The sequence below is a fragment of the Cydia amplana genome, chromosome 21, assembly GCF_948474715.1.
Source record: "Cydia amplana chromosome 21, ilCydAmpl1.1, whole genome shotgun sequence".
In the NCBI taxonomy this organism is placed as follows: domain Eukaryota; kingdom Metazoa; phylum Arthropoda; class Insecta; order Lepidoptera; family Tortricidae; genus Cydia; species Cydia amplana.
In genome coordinates this window covers 1,644,035-1,664,260 of record NC_086089.1, presented here as the reverse complement: position 1 = coordinate 1,664,260, position 20,226 = coordinate 1,644,035, and positions in this window count along the sequence as shown.

Genomic DNA, 20,226 nt, shown 5'->3' with positions numbered 1-20,226 from the left:
TGCCGCCGCCAAGGCCCGAGAGAAGATCCGGCAGTGGACGCGATCCCTATCTTCTCTTCTGCTCGCCGTTGGGAGTGTCGCGAGTGCCAGGCACTGCGATGACGTTTAACAGCAATATTCACCGCTGGCAACCCTACCAGGGAGTAGTGTATCTATGGTGAGTAAACAAGCTTCATGGTCTATGGAAGTCTCTATGGTCATAATCTTCATTGTCTATGGAAGTCTCTATGGTCATCACTGTCTCCGTACACGTGGCTAATGAGATATCATACTTTGTCGCCATTCCGAGAGGAACAGTGAAGTGTGTTAGAGGTTATGTTCATCCTACGAAGCAGGGAACCACATGGGCTGGTCCCCCTAAAGCTGAGTATTCTCCACTTGTTTGTATTTGTTTTGCTCTCTATCCTGATCATGTAATGTGAACTCATAATGTAGCTAATTTGTTTCACTACTAGTTTCATGACTCTTGATACCTAAGATCCTCCATGAGAATTACTTCTATAATGTTTGTCCCCGTAACTGGATAGATGTGACCACAACTTAGATAGGGTCGACGAGGAGATGGAGGAGGAGAATGGTTCAATATCGGCAGCCTGTAAAAGGGGGCGCTAATGCCTGGAACAAGTCTGACGAGACATATCTATATGACGGCGGCCCGTGCGGCGTTCACGCCTTGACTATATCGGCGACCATTTGGTGGTGTTAACGCCTCGAATGTATCTTATCCGTAACGGCAACCACTTGTGGTGTTTAATGCCTTGAAGTCTAATCAGCGTGTATGATCTACGGGACATTACCGACTAACTGACCAAGTAACTTAGCAGAGTCTCCACGACATTACTGACCGACTGAATCTCTATTAGACGCATGTACCCACCATATCTTCATCATGCCAACTTGTATTAGTAGCTTCGTGAAACCCCAAAAGATATCCGAGATACTCAGTGATAACGGTGATGTCATAGATCACTTAAAACCCTTAGGTGGTGCGCTGGAACACCGCAGGCGTGGCCTATCATGCGAGGAGCACGAGTTGTCCGAGGGCATAGACGTGGGAACCTCAAGGCTTATACTAGGAGATAAAGGTAAGATTCAGACATCTTTATCTCATACCATCGCGACGCCTTGTCAAGTCTCATTCACTCTACCACTGTAGTTACATAACATTCCCATAATGACAAGGGCGTGTCGCGACAACTTCAAATAACTTTAATATCAAATGTATTTTTTTATGAAGATTAAGTGTGTACTAATCAATTATAAATTTAAAAAAAATCACGACGACCTTCACATACAACTTCATACTTAATTCCATTTCGTTACATTGTAATTATACTTAGAGGTAATAAGTGAAAATTTTAAATATAAAACTATTTAAAAGGAGTAAGTTTTAATTCATAAAATAACATTACCTAATTAGCAAAACTTGAAATTTATAAATTGAAAATTGAAAACAGTAATTTGGTGCAACAACGTAAACAATATAGGTTCACTAACGATTTCAGAATTCAGTATTCTATATCGTACATATTTCTCACGCAAAATGTTACAAAAAATACATATTTTTCAATCCATTTATAAAAATATCCATTGATTATTGACATCAAAGGACCAAAGGTCAATAATAAAACTTTGAAAGGGTTAAATTTAACAATTGAAATCCGCAAATCGAAAAACTTGTAACAATAGTTGACCCTTTCTATGATTGCCTGTCCATAATTCACTTCTATAGGTTGGCAATAAAAAAATGTTTCTTTTTGTCCATCGTAATATAAGCCGTTGCACATTTGTAAGAAATTAATACTTTTACAATATTCCCCAATTTTGTGCAAAAATATCGAGTTTCGTTCGTTTTATTTGGGATAGATATTTTACGGTTGACTAACGAACATGTGGTTTGATGTAGGCTCCCTTTGTAGAAAAACATAGGAAATGTCAATCTCACCACTTGCGTAGTATTTTTAGGTGTTCTGTAAGTTTATTTTCAGCGCCTCAAAGGACAAGAAAAATATTTGATGTCCATCAAATATGTGCTATTTTAATTTATTATTTGTCATACCTCTAATTTCACAAAAGATTTGTCTTAAAATTTGTCTGTCTTATGAACTCTTTAATTAAAATTAACTTAAATTCCAAATTATAGGTTATAATTCAGTTTCCTCTTCTGGAAAATACACCGGCAAACGTTATGTGAAATTAAAATACGTGCTTCTTATATTTCTATCCATTCAAACAATTTACAGTTTACATTTTTATTTAAAAATACTTTTTAAACATTTGCTGACAAAACATTTCTAAATATTTCGGTACTAGAAACGTTTGTCGTCAAATGTCGAAATGAAAGTTTGACAGAAGTTGAAGCGAGTGTCGAGCGGCAAAATATTTGTCGAGTCAAAGGGTTCAGATGGCGCGTCTCACGTGTCTGTACGGCTGACAGGGAAGAGTGCATTCTGGATGTCTTGGAAATAACTTTGCTTTCGGTATATGAAGTGCGAGATAAGAGATAGGGCAAAATATCTGCCAGTAACTCCCCAAAACGGGTTCCAAAGGGACAATGAAAAATGTCGCCACTGAGCTACGATCGCCGTCGAACAGTGCCTTTCTTGTGATAAATGTCACGAGGATTATAACCATAGTTATAACATACATTGATTCATATTAATCAGTGCTTTCTTAAGTGAAAGAGTACATTTTATTTATTTATACTTTTATAATCATGGTTTATAGGCTGCAGGATCACTGTCGAAATCTTCAGCCGCTCGTCCCAATGGCCCGCATCTTTTGCCTTGTCGTCAACTTTGCCTACATCTAATTTCGAAACACTAATTCAACGCGACGTATGAACACACAAATTGTTTACCTACCGGATAGTTTCACCTACTACGTCAAAATTATCGACCGCACTATCTAAAACCAATATCTTGATTTTTTACCCACATTTCTACCAAAACATTCGTTCATCAACAGCCAGGATCACACACGAGACAAACAGAAAAAAAAGCGTTTAAAACTCCTTTGACTTTTTTACGGAAAAAAGTTGAAAAAGAAAAAAAAGTGATGTAAAGTCCGCGCCATACTGTCTGCTATCCGGTTTCGACGTATTAAGTTACCGCTCACTTCACCGATGGTTTTACTTTATTAAAGTGATAAAAAAATATAATTTTCTTTATTGAGATAGCTTGTGAGGGAAATTTTAACGTAATATTTGAGATGTGGGCGATCCCTGGTGGTAGGTACTTAAATAATTTCTGAAATCGAAAACTGTCGTGTCGATGTCTACTTTAAAATAAAGTTACAATGTAACATAGTATGTATATTATTAAATAAATTCGTAGTTCTCACTTTAGCTGTTGACAACATCGCAAGAATGTAAAGAATGTTGTAAAGTTGTTACATGGTTCAAATTGTAAATAACTTTTAAATCTTAAGTTTATAACTAATAAATTGTTAACCATGGGATGAGAGGAACCCATTCTGACTCGAATTAGAGGCGCTCGAAGTAAAAATCAAATGCCATTCACCCGAGTTGAACACTCAAATTTTTATTTCGAATACGAGGAGTTGTTTATGAGGAATGTAGTTATTTTACAAAACATGACTAAGTATACCTACAATACAAGTAACATAAGTAGGTTTTCTTGAGGTTACTTTCAAAATTATCCAAATGGTAATTATAAAAACCCATTTTGAACCAAATTTTCATTGAAAATTAAGTATTAATCTCAGTGGAATCTTGTTCGACAATTTTCATCTTACATGCTGAAGATCGGTTAAATATACCACAGGTTTTATTATATTATACGTATGCTGTTATTAAAATTAAGTATCAAGGCAACACAATTCTGATTCATCCGTACTTATACTTAATGGTTTTCTGTACTTTTACTGTTCATATATTGTCTATGTACCTACTATTCCAACTTTATTACATGACTTAATGCATGAAATTTTATAATTAAAAAAGCTTAACAAATATTGAATGAATATTGCTGATTAAATAATCAGCAATATTCATTCAATAACTATGTCTAGTTGAATAACTATGTTTTTTTCATACTCAAATCAAGCTACTACCATAATGTTCCTAATTCAAACATAAATATATCATCCGCCCCCTTATCACCAATGTGTTATCACCACGCACCCGCCTCTTATTATCAGTACATAACATTTATGTTTATATAGTTATAACATAATATAGTTATAGGTACCAGGGTATCATACAGTTCAGGCGTGTCACCAAGGACAGAGAGACTGAGTCAGCAATGCTCTGCCGCGAGTGGCGCCAGGCGTAATCAAACACCGAACACTCGCCGTGTATGATGTCCTAGTGATTTAATTAAAGTAATTATATTAAATAATTAACAAAGAGTATATGTATAATAATTAATAATTATTTTACATATAATAAATACGTCACGTTTTTCATGACGTAAAAGTAACCTTGTATTGACAGAAAACCATAGAGGCCAGGCCTAAGTCAGCCGGCCTAGTTGTCTTGCTTGTATGCGACTGTATGTATGTACCGGGTCAGATTATTAGTAGGGCTATATAATAGAATGGCTTAAGTCTTATAACAGTTATAACCAGTAATGGAGTGGTTTGTATTAAGAATAATGGTACAACTATATAAATTCCAGTGGCTCCCCTGGTTTGTAAATGTATAAAATAAACGCAATTTTGGCTGGCCATAAATAGTCAGGTAGAAGTCCTCATTTGTTTTAAATTAAATATGTACGAGTAACTATAAATTAATCCGTCCACTGGATGGTACAAATGAACAAATATTTAGTAACCAATATCTACCTCTCTGTGACTACTCTTTCACTAAGTCGGGACCGGTCTGTCAGTTGTTCGGAACTGTCAACTTTTTGTTCTAACTGACAGGCCGATACCCTCCGGACGGTTAATCAGTGGGCCCCTTTAGAGTTTTGTCCTCGCATCCATTTTGTTGTGTTATAGAACTTTCCGTATATTTTAACACTAAACATATAAAAAAAATCATATTATTAAGTATTTAACATCCGTATTCGTCGTTAGTAGAAATGTCGAATAAGCAATGCTTACGTACCTAAATCGCGAGCGTCATCACCGATCTGGTTCTCACGGTACCACGGCGCGGCGTTGCACGGGCGCCAAATTGCCAACTCTGCAAAGCAAGCTTACCAAAGATTATTAAACTATAGTATATTACAGATACTAAAACTGAACTATAGCTGTATATTTTACTGAGGACAGCTAATAAAGAGTACTATATCTATCTATTTATCTATCTACCGTTAGTTTCGGAAACCTGAAGCCGGGTTTTCATTTATACAACTTTGACGTGTCAAAACCAGTTTAACACCATAAACAAATTGTTATATCTGAATCTACATTTTGTGTTTCAAAATAAAAATCGATTCTAAAACGCAACACGTAGAGCTTATAGATATCCTAATTAATGTAACCTTAAAAAATTCATTCACCAATTGAACGAATATTCTGTTTTCAATGTTTTCATAAATGTTTGACGACTGGTCTGGCCTAGTGGGTAGTGACCCTGCCTGTGAAGCCGCGGTCCTGGGTTCGAATCCCAGTATGTGCATTTATTTGTGTGATGAGCACAGATATTTGTTCCTGAGTCTTGGGTGTTTTCTATGTATTTATGTATTTGTATTATATATATCGTTGTCTGAGTACCCACAACACAAGCCTTCTTGACCTTACTGTGGGACTTAGTCAATCTGTGTATGAATGTCCTATAATATTTATTTATGTGTCCAGTCTTCTGAATTCTGTCTTTGGCCCCGAGCAAGGTCATGGTTGTAACATTTTGTAGTAAATATGAAATAAAGCGGTGTTTTTATTTATTAGTAGATACTTACCTATCGTTGCGCCATTGTCGGCACATGAAAGGGTACATACTGTAGATGGTAAACAGCCACAGTTCTAAGAAAGTGTCAAATTTCGCACTAGGCTTTAAATTGTTGTTGATTTTTCAGTTTCATTTTATAAAATAAATTTATGTTCTATCTGATTTAAACATACTAAATATAAACCATCCATATGTACGCACTATAGATGTTTCTAATAGGTACATACTGAAAGGTTCACGTACATCTTGTAGTGTACCTAAGGTACCTTCTACACTTTGAAGACCTTTTCACCTATATACACACTAGTGAATCTGTGAGCTGTAGACCTCGCGAAACCCTCTCCGCTCTAGCTCCGCCATTATCCCAAAACTAAATCACAAAAAATCTATATAATTATCGATCCTGTTCACAACTCTATTTAATTAATTGCTCTAAAGTGATAAGTTCTAAAGAATGGATTGGATTCAGTCACGTGACATGTATATGACTCCCGTGTCACTCGACTCACTCGAGCCGCGTGACGAATGAAGGGGAGATGTAGATAGCGGGGCGTGAGCATTATCGGGAATTATCGCTTGCTCGTTATAAGCCGCAAATTAGCCTTAACGTTTAATTTACAATTTCAATTACCGATAATGTAGAGACAAGCTGTATTTGCAATTAGAAAGCTACACAAATGTAGTGTCATCATCATCATGATCATTTTAGCCTTCAGTCGCCCACTGCTGAGCTTATATGCCTTTCCTCGTGTACGCCACTTATCCCGGTCCTGGGCTAGTCTCATCCTAGTGCCCCGCGATGTTTCGAACGTCATCCATCATCCAGCCAGCGGACGCCAGGCGCTCTTTTCAGCCGAAAGCGGCCACCAATCATGTCATAAATGTCATATTATTTAACATCCGTATTGTTCGTTAGTAGAAATATCGGATGAAAGTGTTTCTGTAATCCGTCTACATTTTGGACCACCTATATCAATCCACTTGTATCTGTACAATCTAGTATACAGGTGAGTAAAGGATGGTGGGTGGTATACAGGTGATTCGGATGTGAAATGCAGCTGCAGCTGCGTTGTTGCCGTGCATAAGTAAATTTTCTTAATGAGTGACTTTCGCCGCCGCATTATATCCGCGATTATGTCGTTTATTTCGGTACTTATATATATTATTATGTGTAAGAAAATGATAACTCACTTTATAATCTATCCAGAAGATCTCGCGTACAGTCGCCAGAGGCGCTCAAAAATATCTGAACACGCACTCTAAAGCCTTGACAATATAGGCGTGTTCAAATATTTGTGAGCACCTTGGTCGCTCCGATATATCTGATGGCGACTGTACAACAAGAACGAGCGAAATGCACGCGCCAATGATAACTACATGACATCAAAAAGATAACATCATGATGTCAGAATGTACCTAAGTTAAAATTGGCCTCTTGGTTGTCAGGTTGTCACACAATTTCTAATCGCATCACGCCCCCGTCGTATATGAGGCTGTTATACAAGGTGCCAATGACGAGAAGGGGAGATCTGCGATAATGCCGAGTGCCATTATCACTGTGGTGGTGTCAACTGTCAGTGCAATTGTTCGCTAGCAGCTAATTGGCTTTTACGCCTAATTTACATTTTAAATTGCTACTTTGAGGAGAGTGGATTTACAAGTATAATGCGAAATGACAACAATAATGTAGCTTTTGAGAGGTTTCTAAAGCACAATGAACAAGTAAGTTCCAATTTTATCCTAGAACAAATTACAATATGTTAAGGGTAGAGAGTTAAGTCTTTACATACTATTAGCACTAGGGGGTGAAGATCTCGCGAACCAACATATTTCTGCGATTTTGAAAATTGAAACTAAATGCCAGCCCTGTTCCAATTTTATTTCTCCCGAGTGAATAATAACATTTTTCACCACACCAACAAGGTCATCTGGCTGTTGACTTCGTAAAAACTACTGCCTAAGCCAATTCTTGGAATTAGTTGCCAAGCGGACCTCAGGGTCTCATGAGCCTTGGCAAGAAGCCGGTACAAATCAAATGAACGTTATTAAATATCATCACGTTAAAAGTCAATTCTACCAGTCAACATGAGGAAACAACTTGAAATTTGCATCAGATTACTTTGTCCATCTTGTGGATTAAATGCAACTTCCTCATCAGTTTTTGAAGTATAAAGAGAGCCTTTGTGGTGAAAAACATTGAAAATTAAAAATTGAAGAAAGTTTATCGTATAAATTTAAACATACAGTATTTAAATTACGTCCCTGTGTCCTGATCTAGAAAACCCTGTGTTACAGGACCCAGTTTCGTTACTTATACTAGTTTCTTAATCTTAAAACTTAAGTCCTGGTTACTGGCATTAGACTATGATCAAACTGAAAGCATCCTACATTAGAATACTCACACACATACACATACACACACACACACACACACACACACAATATGTATATATATATATATATATATAATGTAATTGCTATGCACTCATATTAGAATGGCATTGTTTTCTGATATCAAAACAGGCCCTATAATTAATTGCTTTAAATATAAAATAAAAACAAAATGGGAAATGTAGTAAATAAGTCATACTAGATTAGATGTTCCTTATATAGTTTCTATTGTCTAGGAGAGGACACTGACTTCTGTAACACAGGTCTTTACCTAGCTCAGAAGTCAGGGACTTCAAAACCCACTTAGTAACTTGTTTTTTGTCAATAAAAAATATTTTTTTTTTTTTTTTTTTTTTAAATTTATAATCTATAAATTAAAGCTTAATATCAATCCACGATAAATTTTGATTTATTTAATCGTATGGCAAGATTCGAGTCGCTTAAAGTATTAGAAAGTAATAAATAATTAAAGAACTATATCCAATGTCTTGGCCCATAGGGCTGCGTCTTCACTAGGAGCGAGCAAGTCTTCATGGTTGCCAATAAACTTTCTCTTACCAAGCCATCAGTTTTTGCAGTGGGCTAATAATGCTTACGAACCCAAGTGTTGATAGCATTAACAAGCACAAGTGCAGTGAGTTTGAGTGAAACAAATCGTGTTTATCGCCCTCCCCCTCGGGGCGTGGGTTTATTAATACCGATGATTTGACAGGGGTCGTTGATTAGCTTATTCCATACTGTGGTTTAGTTGGCAAAAAGTATTGATTTTAAACATGCTCAGAAGTACTGTTAAGTTATATTTTTTAACTAGCGACCCGCCCCGGCTTCGCACATGTAAACAAATTATACATAAACCGTCCTCTTGAATCACTCTATCTATTAAAAAAGCGGCCAAGTGCGAGTCGGACTCGCCCATGAAGGGTTCCGTATTTAGGCGATTTATGACGTATAAAAAAAACTACTTACTAGATCTCGTTCAAACCAATTTTCGGTGGAAGTTTACATGGTAATGTACATCATATATTTTTTTTAGTTTTATCATTCTCTTATTTTAGAAGTTACAGGGGGGGGGGGACACACATTTTACCAATTTGGAAGTGTCTCTCGCGCAAACTATTCAGTTTAGAAAAAAAAGATATTAGAAACCTCAATATCATTTTTGAAGATCTATCCATAGATACTCCACACGTATGGGTTTGATGAAAAAAAAATTTTGAGTTTCAGTTCGAAGTATGGGGAACCCCAAAAATTTATTGTTTTTTTTCTATTTTTGTGTGAAAATCTTAATGCGGTTCACAGAATACATCTACTTACCAAGTTTCAACAGTATAGTTCTTATAGTTTCGGAGAAAAGTGGCTGTGACATACGGACGGACAGACAGACGGACAGACAGACGGACAGACAGACAGACATGACTAATCTATAAGGGTTCCGTTTTTTGCCATTTGGCTACGGAACCCTAAAAAGCGGCCAAGTGCGAATCGGACTCGCCCATGAAGGGTTCCGTATTTAGGCGATTTATGACGTATAAAAAAAAACTACTTACTAGATCTCGTTCAAACCAATTTTCGGTGGAAGTTTACATGGTAATGTTCATCATATAATTTTTTTAGTTTTATCATTCTCTTATTTTAGAAGTTACAGGGGGGGGGGGGACACACATTTTACCACTTTGGAAGTGTCTCTCGCGCAAACTATTCAGTTTAGAAAAAAATGATATTAGAAACCTCAATATCATTTTTGAAGACCTAGTATCCATAGATACCGCACACGTATGGGTTTGATGAAAAAAAAATTTTGAGTTTCAGTTCGAAGTATGGGGAACCCCAAAAATTTATCGTTTTTTTTCTATTTTTGTGCGAAAATCTTAATGCGGTTCACAGAATACATCTACTTACCAAGTTTCAACAGTATAGTTATTATAGTTTCGGAGAAAAGTGGCTGTGACATACGGACGGACAGATAGACGGACAGACAGACAGACAGACAGACAGACAGACAGACATGACGAATCTATAAGGGTTCCGTTTTTTGCCATTTGGCTACGGAACCCTAAAAACCGCATCCAAATCCGTTGCGTAGTTTTAAAAATCTAAGCATACATAGGGACAGACAGACAGCGGGATGCGACTTTGTTTTATACTATGTAGTGATGATGAAGGGGTAGTCGTCTAACTTTTCAGTCACCCTTTACTTCTTGCTCCCACATTACGGAGTAATACAAACATACAGAGTTAATCGTTAGAAACAGAAGCCCTCCGCCCTCACGTCACATATCGGCGACCACAATGCATCAGGAGCGCAGTGGCTGGAAGGAGCCCGTACAACGCAGGATGCGGTCGCGCTTCCTCGTCGACTAGGTACGTACAGGAGACGGTGCCATGAGAAAACTTTTGATCATTGACTATGATATCATTGACTATACACAGATTAATACTTAGACAAAATAAAGAAACGACGATTCATGTCACAAGGGCACCTACAGATGTGCAAGTTGCGGAAAGTTTCCAAAAAGAAGGAAAAGGCCTTGGAAAATTCAGGAATTTATTACAGATACTTTCCGACGGCATATCAGTAGGCGACGCAATGGATTACCTACTAAGAATTAGCAATAGTTGTAAACGAAATGAAAAGTCACATGTCGTCAGTCGTGAGTATTTTGCTGCACTGCACTGCTGTCGGCTGTCAATGTCAATGATGAATGTCTATATCGTTGATGTGATTATCCTTCCCGTACGTGTTTTGCTTTTAACTGGGGTTTCTACGACAGAAATGATTATCAACGAATCCGAAATTGTCAGATTTTTTATGCTTTTTCGGTGATTACTGATTTAATGATACAACCCAATTCAATGTACCCATTGAACATGGATATGTATTTATTACTACTGCCTTCTTTCGTATTTATTACTACTGCTGTCCGACGATTCACTAAACCGATATAAAAATATCACCTCTTGCAAAACCTTCCTTCGCATAAACTAAATTGACATTGACTTGTTAAAACATACCATTACATTGTTAGGGGTGTCACTTGACGCCCGACTCTTCCCGCGAGGATTCCGGGAACGCTCAATCTATACGGCGCTCCGGGGAATACATTAGTTGGAGTTTATGCCCCCCTGGTAGATCGCTTGATTATGATATCGGATCTACATGTTATTGTTTTAAAATGTCACCGAGGTGACAGAATTTATCACCCATGACTTTATATGCCCACCCATGCACATTACACGTATTTGTATTAAACAGGCTGTACCTATGTTTAATACAAAAGGCCTCGTGTACCTACAAACAGCAACAATCTTAACTGTCCAACGGTGGATCTTATTATAAGGATATAATATAGTTATTTTCCCGGTTTTTTTCAAGTAAGTAAGTATGCAGTTTGATTTAACTGGATTATTGAATCTACTCAGGAATAATAATGGTTAAATGTGAATTCAACTAACTGTCTCATTGTTTAAATGTAGGTATGTATACCTACATGAATCGAATTCCAATTAAATTTGATTCAATCAATCAATCAATTCACTTTATTATGATTGCGGCTCGCTCAGATTGGGTTCCGGACTTACATAGGTGCGCACCTAAGTAGAAAAAAGCGGCCAAGTGCGAGTCGGACTCGCCCATGAAGGGTTCCGTATTTAGGCGATTTATGACGCATAAAAAAAAAACTACTTACTAGATCTCGTTCAAACCAATTTTCGGTGGAAGTTTACATGGTAATGTACATCATATATTTTTTTTAGTTTTATCATTCTCTTATTTTAGAAGTTACAGGGGGGGGGGGGACACACATTTTACCACTTTGGAAGTGTCTCTCGCGCAAACTATTTAGTTTAGAAAAAAATGATATTAGAAACCTCAATATCATTTTTCAAGACCTATCCATAGATACCCCACACGTATGGGTTTGATGAAAAAAAAATTTTTGAGTTTCAGTTCGAAGTATGGGGAACCCCAAAAATTTATTGTTTTATTTCTATTTTTGTGTGAAAATCTTAATGCGGTTCACAGAATACATCTACTTACCAAGTTTCAACAGTATAGTTCTTATAGTTTCGGAGAAAAGTGGCTATGACATACGGACGGACAGACAGACGGACAGACGGACAGACGGACAGACGGACAGACAGACAGACATGACGAATCTATAAGGGTTCCGTTTTTTGCCATTTGGCTACGGAACCCTAAAAACCCTCTTCTAACCCTTACAGAAATTTAATTAAAACTAATCTCATATACATATAGTTTTGCGAATTGCATGTTTCCAAAGAGTAAGTATTTCTATTAATAATTGATGTAATCTCTTGATATTAATTAAACAATAAACATCGGAAACCTACCTGTATCTATTCATATATTCAAAGTTAGTTACCCAGTATAATTAGTATCTATTTTATGCCATTAATCGCACCTAATCTAAATTTGATCTGTATTCATCATGTACCGCGTTTCGATCATATCGAGCTTAATATTGCTTCCGCATGTTGGCAATACAACTGCAAATGTATCTTTAGTGCATGTTAAATAAACCTCATAAACCAGGCCAGGAATGTCTCATTTCCTCTGGGAGCGAACTTGAAACGTTTCTATCACAAATCAGAACTGTCTGCAGTTCACAGAATTTGATGACGTAGTTGGCTAATGCGGCCATGTGGCAAGTTATCACCAAATTAATGATAACATACTTCACAATAGCAATCACATGTCCAGTTGTATTTTTTAACTGCCTACCTAATTGAGAAGTAAAATGAAATATTGCACATTGCGGTTGCCTACTTCTCTGAAATAAAAACAATATAACTTCGGATCGGACAAAAAGTGCGGATGACGTAAAAATGACGTAACCTTGCACACAGGATGATGTTTGAGTTTGTATTTAAACTTCCGTGTGACATGTAGTAACAAAGTAGTATTAATGAAGTAACAAAATAATCGTAAATAAATCCATGGAATTAATAATACAGGTGGTAGGGTGATGTAGTGAATAAAATAAATTTCACGAAACTTGTTACCATAAGGTATAATTATTTGAAATTAGTTAGAACACTTAGAACAAGTCTGTGGGATCCTCAGATAAATAGGTTTAATAGTCAAAAGTGGGAACAGTAGGTAAGATTAGTAAAAATAAAAAAAGATAATTTGATGTTATTATACTTTTATAGCTAAATTTTAGCTAAATATAATCGTGAAGATACAATAGCTAAACAATAACGAAGTCAATTTATTGTTCATCTGATTGACAATGTGTCAGTCAAAAACGTACTTACTCATTTCAAGTGGCGATATCGTTTAATAAAGAGGTTGATAAATGATAAGTGATAATTGTTTATGAAAATCAAAAATACTATTTGAAATCATCCTATAAGTGGTTTGACGTCATCCGCACTTTTTGTCCGACCCCTGAATATAAGTATATATGTGTTCGTACCTACATTGTTACTCCCATATTGAATAAAACTTTACAAGCCGCAATTAGTCAATTTATGTTTTATCACTTTCTTACAAATACCTACCTACATAAGTCAAAATTACAGTTTAAGACAAACGATTAATGGCTACGATTAATTGAAGCTTTCGTCGAAGAATTCGTCGCACACATAGCGATTTTGCGAATCTGCAATTTTACGAATTTTAGCACTTGTTTAAAACATATTAACATTAAGATTCAAATCCCACTAACGGGCGGACTAAACCACAACGCGAATCTGCCGTGCGCGCAAGAGAGAAGATTGCTAATCCCACCAAGCCAGCCGCCCAGACCAAGCGGACCGCTCAACGAACAGAAAACAACGCAAAACAAAAACAGTCCGACGCCGCCGCCAGCCAAATAAATAATAACCAGAATGTGACAGTGAACACTCCCTCTCAATTAGACGTGACGGAGCCCAACGATGACATTAATGATGTGACCGCTCAAGATTCTCAAGATCCCCAAGAAAAACCATGGACGCGTGTGCAATCAAAAAGGCGCCCTTTCAAAACAACCGTCATAAAGGGCACCGCCACAAACACTTCCTTGATCGGAGTTGAAGTCTCAAAATATTTGCACGGATGCCACTTTAGCGTCGATTCAACACCTGACAGCATCATCTGTCATCTCAAGGGCGTAAATGACAAACACCAATATAGTGTAGAAGAAATTAAATCGAGACATGATACCTACAAATCATATAAAATAGGCATTCCATCTTCTGCCTATGACGAATTCCTCGAGACAACTGCTTGGCCACTGAATACAACTATCTCAGAATGGAAACCCTTTCTACACCCAAGACAGAGAAGATCACCAACCAAACAGTTGCCTACCTCAACATGAACCACGGATACCGGCACCGACAGCACAAGCAATATCAGTTCTTCATCAAAACATAAACCGACTTAGCAACAAAACATATCAATTGGAAGCAGAACTCCAGCTGCGAGATAGGGTTGATATACTCTGTTTAACCGAACTATGGCTTAAATCCAACAAACTGTCTTCAGTCAACGTAATGAACTACAGTCTCCGGGCCCACTACTGCAGACCGACAAGGATGGGAGGTGGAGCATGTATTTACGCCCGACGTGACATCTTAACAATTGAACGGAAGGAAGTATTGTCTTTGTGTGTGGAGATGGAATTCGAAGTGTGTGCTGTGGAATGTGTCGGTTTGGACCTTGTGATTGCATGTATCTACAGACAACCTAAGGGTAATGTACTTTTATATTTTACCAAATTAAATGAATTACTTAGTTTGCCAATTTTTCAGAACTATAAAGTACTCATAATGGGAGATATGAACCTTGACTACTTTCACAAATGTAATAATATTAAAGAATTAAATATTATATTGAAACAATTTGGTTACAAACAAATAATAACGTCTGCTACTAGAGTAACAAACCATTCCGAAACATGTATTGATCATGCATATACTAATTTACCTAAATCTGACATAATTAATATAACATGTAACAAATTACAATTATCGGACCATCACTATGTAAACATCATAATTAATATTTGTAATAACGTTGAACAAAATGATATTTTATTAAAACGGACATTCTCAAATCAATGTATTTACAACTTTTGCCAGTATTTAGAACTTTATGACTGGGATAAGATTTTGTTGTTAAATATCTGTCCTAGTAAAAAACTTGAAAAAGTACTCAACGTCTTTAAACATTGTTTCGACATTAACTTTCCCCTTAAAAAACAACACATGAAAAAGCATGTAAATGTTTGGGCCAATGACCTTGTACGTGGCATTAAACGAGAAATCAAAGAATTAAAACATAAAATCTGTTCTAACCCTAACATTGATAGTTTATTAGACAACCTACAAAATCTTGAAAATACTTATGTTTACACTTTAAAACAGGTCCGCAAGGATTACCTTAATAATCAAATATCGAAAAGTAAACAGAATATGTGTAAGAGTGTGTGGAATGTCATTGCGTCTGAAACATGTCGAAATAAAAATAATAAAACCGGTCCTCTGGATGTACTGGTGAGCCGATCAGCTGGTACCTGCAAGACCGAGCGATCAGCTGACGCAGCTGCGCGACTGAACCGGTACTATATTCATGCGAGTAAGCTCAATAACAACCCGTGTACTCACGATGCGCTTGATTTCCTTAATAAGTACCTTCTCGCTCCAGTGGTGCCCGTGTTTACGTTCGACCTATTTACTATTAGTGATATCTTAAGCGCTATTAAAAACATAAAAAGGAAGCCTTCTATGGACATTAATGACATGTCAACACACGTTTTAGATTACTATCCCCCAATTGCTGTGTCTATCCTACTTAATTTATTTAATCAGTGTGTTAACAGTGGAGTATACCCAAACCCACTGAAAATAGTAAAAGTGCAACCTATATATAAAGGAAAAGGTGACATGGACGCACTTAAATGCTATAGGCCTATTTCCATGATACCTATTATTTCTAAAGTATTAGAGCGGCTAATGAGCATGCAGTTAATGAAATATTTTAACGAAAACAAACTTATTAACCCCCAACAGTATGCATACCAGCCGGCGCGGGGCACGGTGGACGCGGCGCGTGACCTGACGCGGCGAGTGCTGGCCCACCTGGAGGGCGGGCGACAGGTCGCAGCCACGTTCTGCGACCTGTCGCGCGCCTTCGAGACCGTGGACCACGCACTACTGACCGCAAAGCTGTCACGGTATGGTGTAAATGGTAGTTTTTTAAAATCAATTAAATCTTTTTTGGCAGATCGTAAACAAAGTACTTTTGTTAATTCGTGTAAATCTAACCTAGAAGAAATAGGCTCAAGTGCGGTCCCACAGGGCTCATCGATGGGGAATACCTTGTTTTTGATTCTTGTGAATGATATCACCTCCGCCTCTGATCACTCGGAATATGTCATGTTCGCAGACGATACGTGCATTATAACATCAGCTGATAATTTCCCTGCCTTAAAAACTAAACTAGCTCGAACCTTACAAGATATTTCTAACTGGTTTTCTGTGAATGGCATGCTACTCAATATTGAAAAAACAAATGTAGTACACTTCCAACTTAGAAAAAACACAAAAGATAAACTTGATATATTCATGAATGACATTCCTGTGCCGCAGGTTAACGAGGTCAAGTACTTAGGATTTATTATAGACTCAGGACTATCATGGTCAGCCCATATAGAAAATACTTGTAATAGGCTCTCCTCGGCGTGTTATGCGTTATCCAGATTGACCCATAGCCTCTCTGAGGAGAACCTAAAAAAAGCGTACTTTGGGTATTTCCACTCCATACTAATATATGGAGTGGACCTATGGGGTACTGCTGCAGACCGCGATAAAATATTTAAGTTACAAAAACGTGCACTCCGCATAATGGCACAAAAACCTCAAGACCACCCGGCGAAGGAACTGTTCATTAAATTCGAAATATTAACGTTGCCTAGTGTATATATACTTGAAGCATGTAAATACATAAGACGGAACCTTGCCTCGCTGCCCACCAACGGGCAGATGACGGGCACTGTGACGCGCAGGCGTGACCAACTGCGGGTGCCCCCGCGCCGGCTCGCCAAGTCAAAAAAAACCCTGGACGTACTCGGGATTAAACTATATAACACATTGAATGATGATATAAAGCAAACACCAACTGATAAGATGTTTGTTAGGAAACTAAAGGCTATATTAATACAATTAGCTTGTTATAAAATTGATGATTTTTTCTCCGACTATAAGTCATTGGCCCAATCATAAATTAGGAAATAAAAACTGACGTTATTTAATAACATGTTACTTAAGTTAAATTAAGTTTAAAGTGTTTACAACTTTGTATAATATCATAATGTACCTACTATGACGTGTAAATAACTATTTACCAATAAATCATTATTCATTATTCATTATTCATTAATTTCAACTTCACCAAAATTGCAAATTCGCAAGTTTCCTATTGTAAGTCTAAGTCTTATTTTCTTATATATTCTTTTACGAGTAGGTTGCAGGTTTTCTTCTACATATAGGTATTAAGCACCGAGTGCCTATAAAAATTTAACGATTCAATTTTACATAAGAATATTTCCACGTCTAAACCTAGGTTTGCTAGCTAGCGCCCCTGTCCCTTTTCATCTTGTTTAGCTGATGACAGTACTACATAATACAACCGGAGCTTCGGATGTCCTCTCCTAATCGAATTTCACGTCATCTTCAGCCGAGTGACGGGCGGTAATAGCTGCCACAGCTTGTAAGCTTGGAAAAGAGTGTCCGTGTACAAAATGGACACAGAGGACTATTCCTAACTGTTACTACTCGTAATTTGTTAATACAGATGCTATTTTTCGTCCTTTATTGAACAAAAGAAAAACCATTACAGTACAAAAGGCGGACTTAATGCCATAAGGCATTCTCTACCAGTCAACCTTAAAGCTAAGCCTGTAGTCTACCTCTATCCTTAATCAATTGTTTTCTGTAACCTGTATCTTTTACTGAGGTGTACCAATCTATCTATCTACCTAAGCAGAGAGATTGTGACGGTGGGAGCTTAGGTAATTGTTAAAATACACGAACGTTGTGCATGCCGATTTGAGCAGCAAGACTCACTCTTTAGTGAGTCTTTAAGAGCTTCTTCTTTAAGAAGCTCATAGGCTCTTTAGGCTGGGGCATAAAATTTAAGCTCTCGAGTTAGAGACGTCCTACTGAAAACGCATCACAGTAAACCACCATCTAAGTGGGCTGGCGATATAAGATCATTGGGGGACTTTTTACATCAGTTTATATGTATTTCGGCTGTTTACTATTTAAAATTTACTACAGCTTTTATCAACAATATACATTATTTTGCTTGCTTTCGGTGCAGTTGACTTTGTCTCAAAGTTGTAATCATTGCATTCCCCGACATTATTTAATCGCCACATTTGCATCCAATATTTTAGGTCGTATAGACCGCTGACCGACGGCATTTCGTTAGGACATTTCAGCGTTTCACGTGTAAAATAGACCGGCGGACGGTAATAGCCGTCATATCGCGTTACCGCGACGGCAAGATCCGTCCGGGCCCAATTGGAAGGAAGCGCCAATAGAAATAATAAAATTACATCCGATCTAGCACTTGCTTCACATGTTGAAATTCTCACCTATATTTAACCATTTTATTTAGTTTCAAACCAACATATTACCTTCCAAATACTAATGCGTCAGTCATTTTATCGCTGTGCTTCAAAGCGGGCCAGTCCACGAATAACAATATTTAAAAAAAAAATCGCATAGGGTTATCGTCCCATAGAAAATTTGAATATCGCGCCTTTTTCTACTGACAAAGTTGTTTGACCATTATGTTTGTATTGTGTGTATGTTTATTTTGCGTTTCAAATTCCAATTTTTACCTAGCAGTAAAACCGAATTTGAGCTGGATTATGCTACTCAGTCAGAGTGGCTCGCTTGTTGCGGAACCAAAGAACAGTATTATCACACCTGTTTTTGCATGAAAAACACTCGTTCCGCACTAAAAACTCCTCAAGCATTCTAAACCGGACCGTGTGACAGGTGTCACAGCGCTGTCACGGCGCAGCAAAGCGTCCGGTTACAACAAGACGCGCAGGAGTCATTTCCGATCGCAAATAGATCAGACAGTTATTATTTATTTTGATGGCGCTAAAAATAATGAAATTTAACACGCCTAGCCGGAATTGCAAGAAATTTGTTAATCTCCTATGTATTTGCTCTATTGGCATCAGATTTCTTTCTTAATTTAGGAAATCTTGTTCAATTAGGTTACATTTGCCGATCCTTCACAGGTTGTTAGAATTTACGGTGTTATCAGCTTCAGCGAAAGATACTTTGTTAACTTACTGTAACACATCGCATATATCCTCAAGAACTTGGAAAGCCATATTCAACAGTAGGTACATTCCGACAACATTGCTTTTCAGCTACATAGAGGTGCACCTCTGCAGGCTGGGAGGCTAGCTAGATCTAAATTATATGAAAAAGGATGATATTTATTTTATACACGTATCCATATTTTTATCTACAGGAGTATATTAGTAATAATGCTCATTGAATAAACCATACACTGGCATCCAATGAGTGATAAGAGGATATTATACTCGGAGTAGGTATAACGTGATATAACGTTGATATTAGACTCCACTGTTTCTGTCTTAATAACCAGTTGTACTTCACTAGTAGTTTATGTGACTGCTACATAATGAGAGGCATTAAAATACGAGTGTGGGTTTAAGAAACGAACGTTAGTGAGTTTCTTAATAGGATCACACGAGTATTTTAATGCCTAATTATGTACAGTTACATACACTATACTTTATCTAAACACATACTTAAAACTAACTAAAAGATAAACTGTACGTCAAATGGCGGTGAATGAAAACTTTTTTCACGCATGTCACGCATCCGTAGTTTTTTTAATTCCTAGACAAAAGAATGAAGTCCCTATTCTCATGTCACTCGAGATCAAATATCGTGCGGTTTATATTAAACAAAAAACC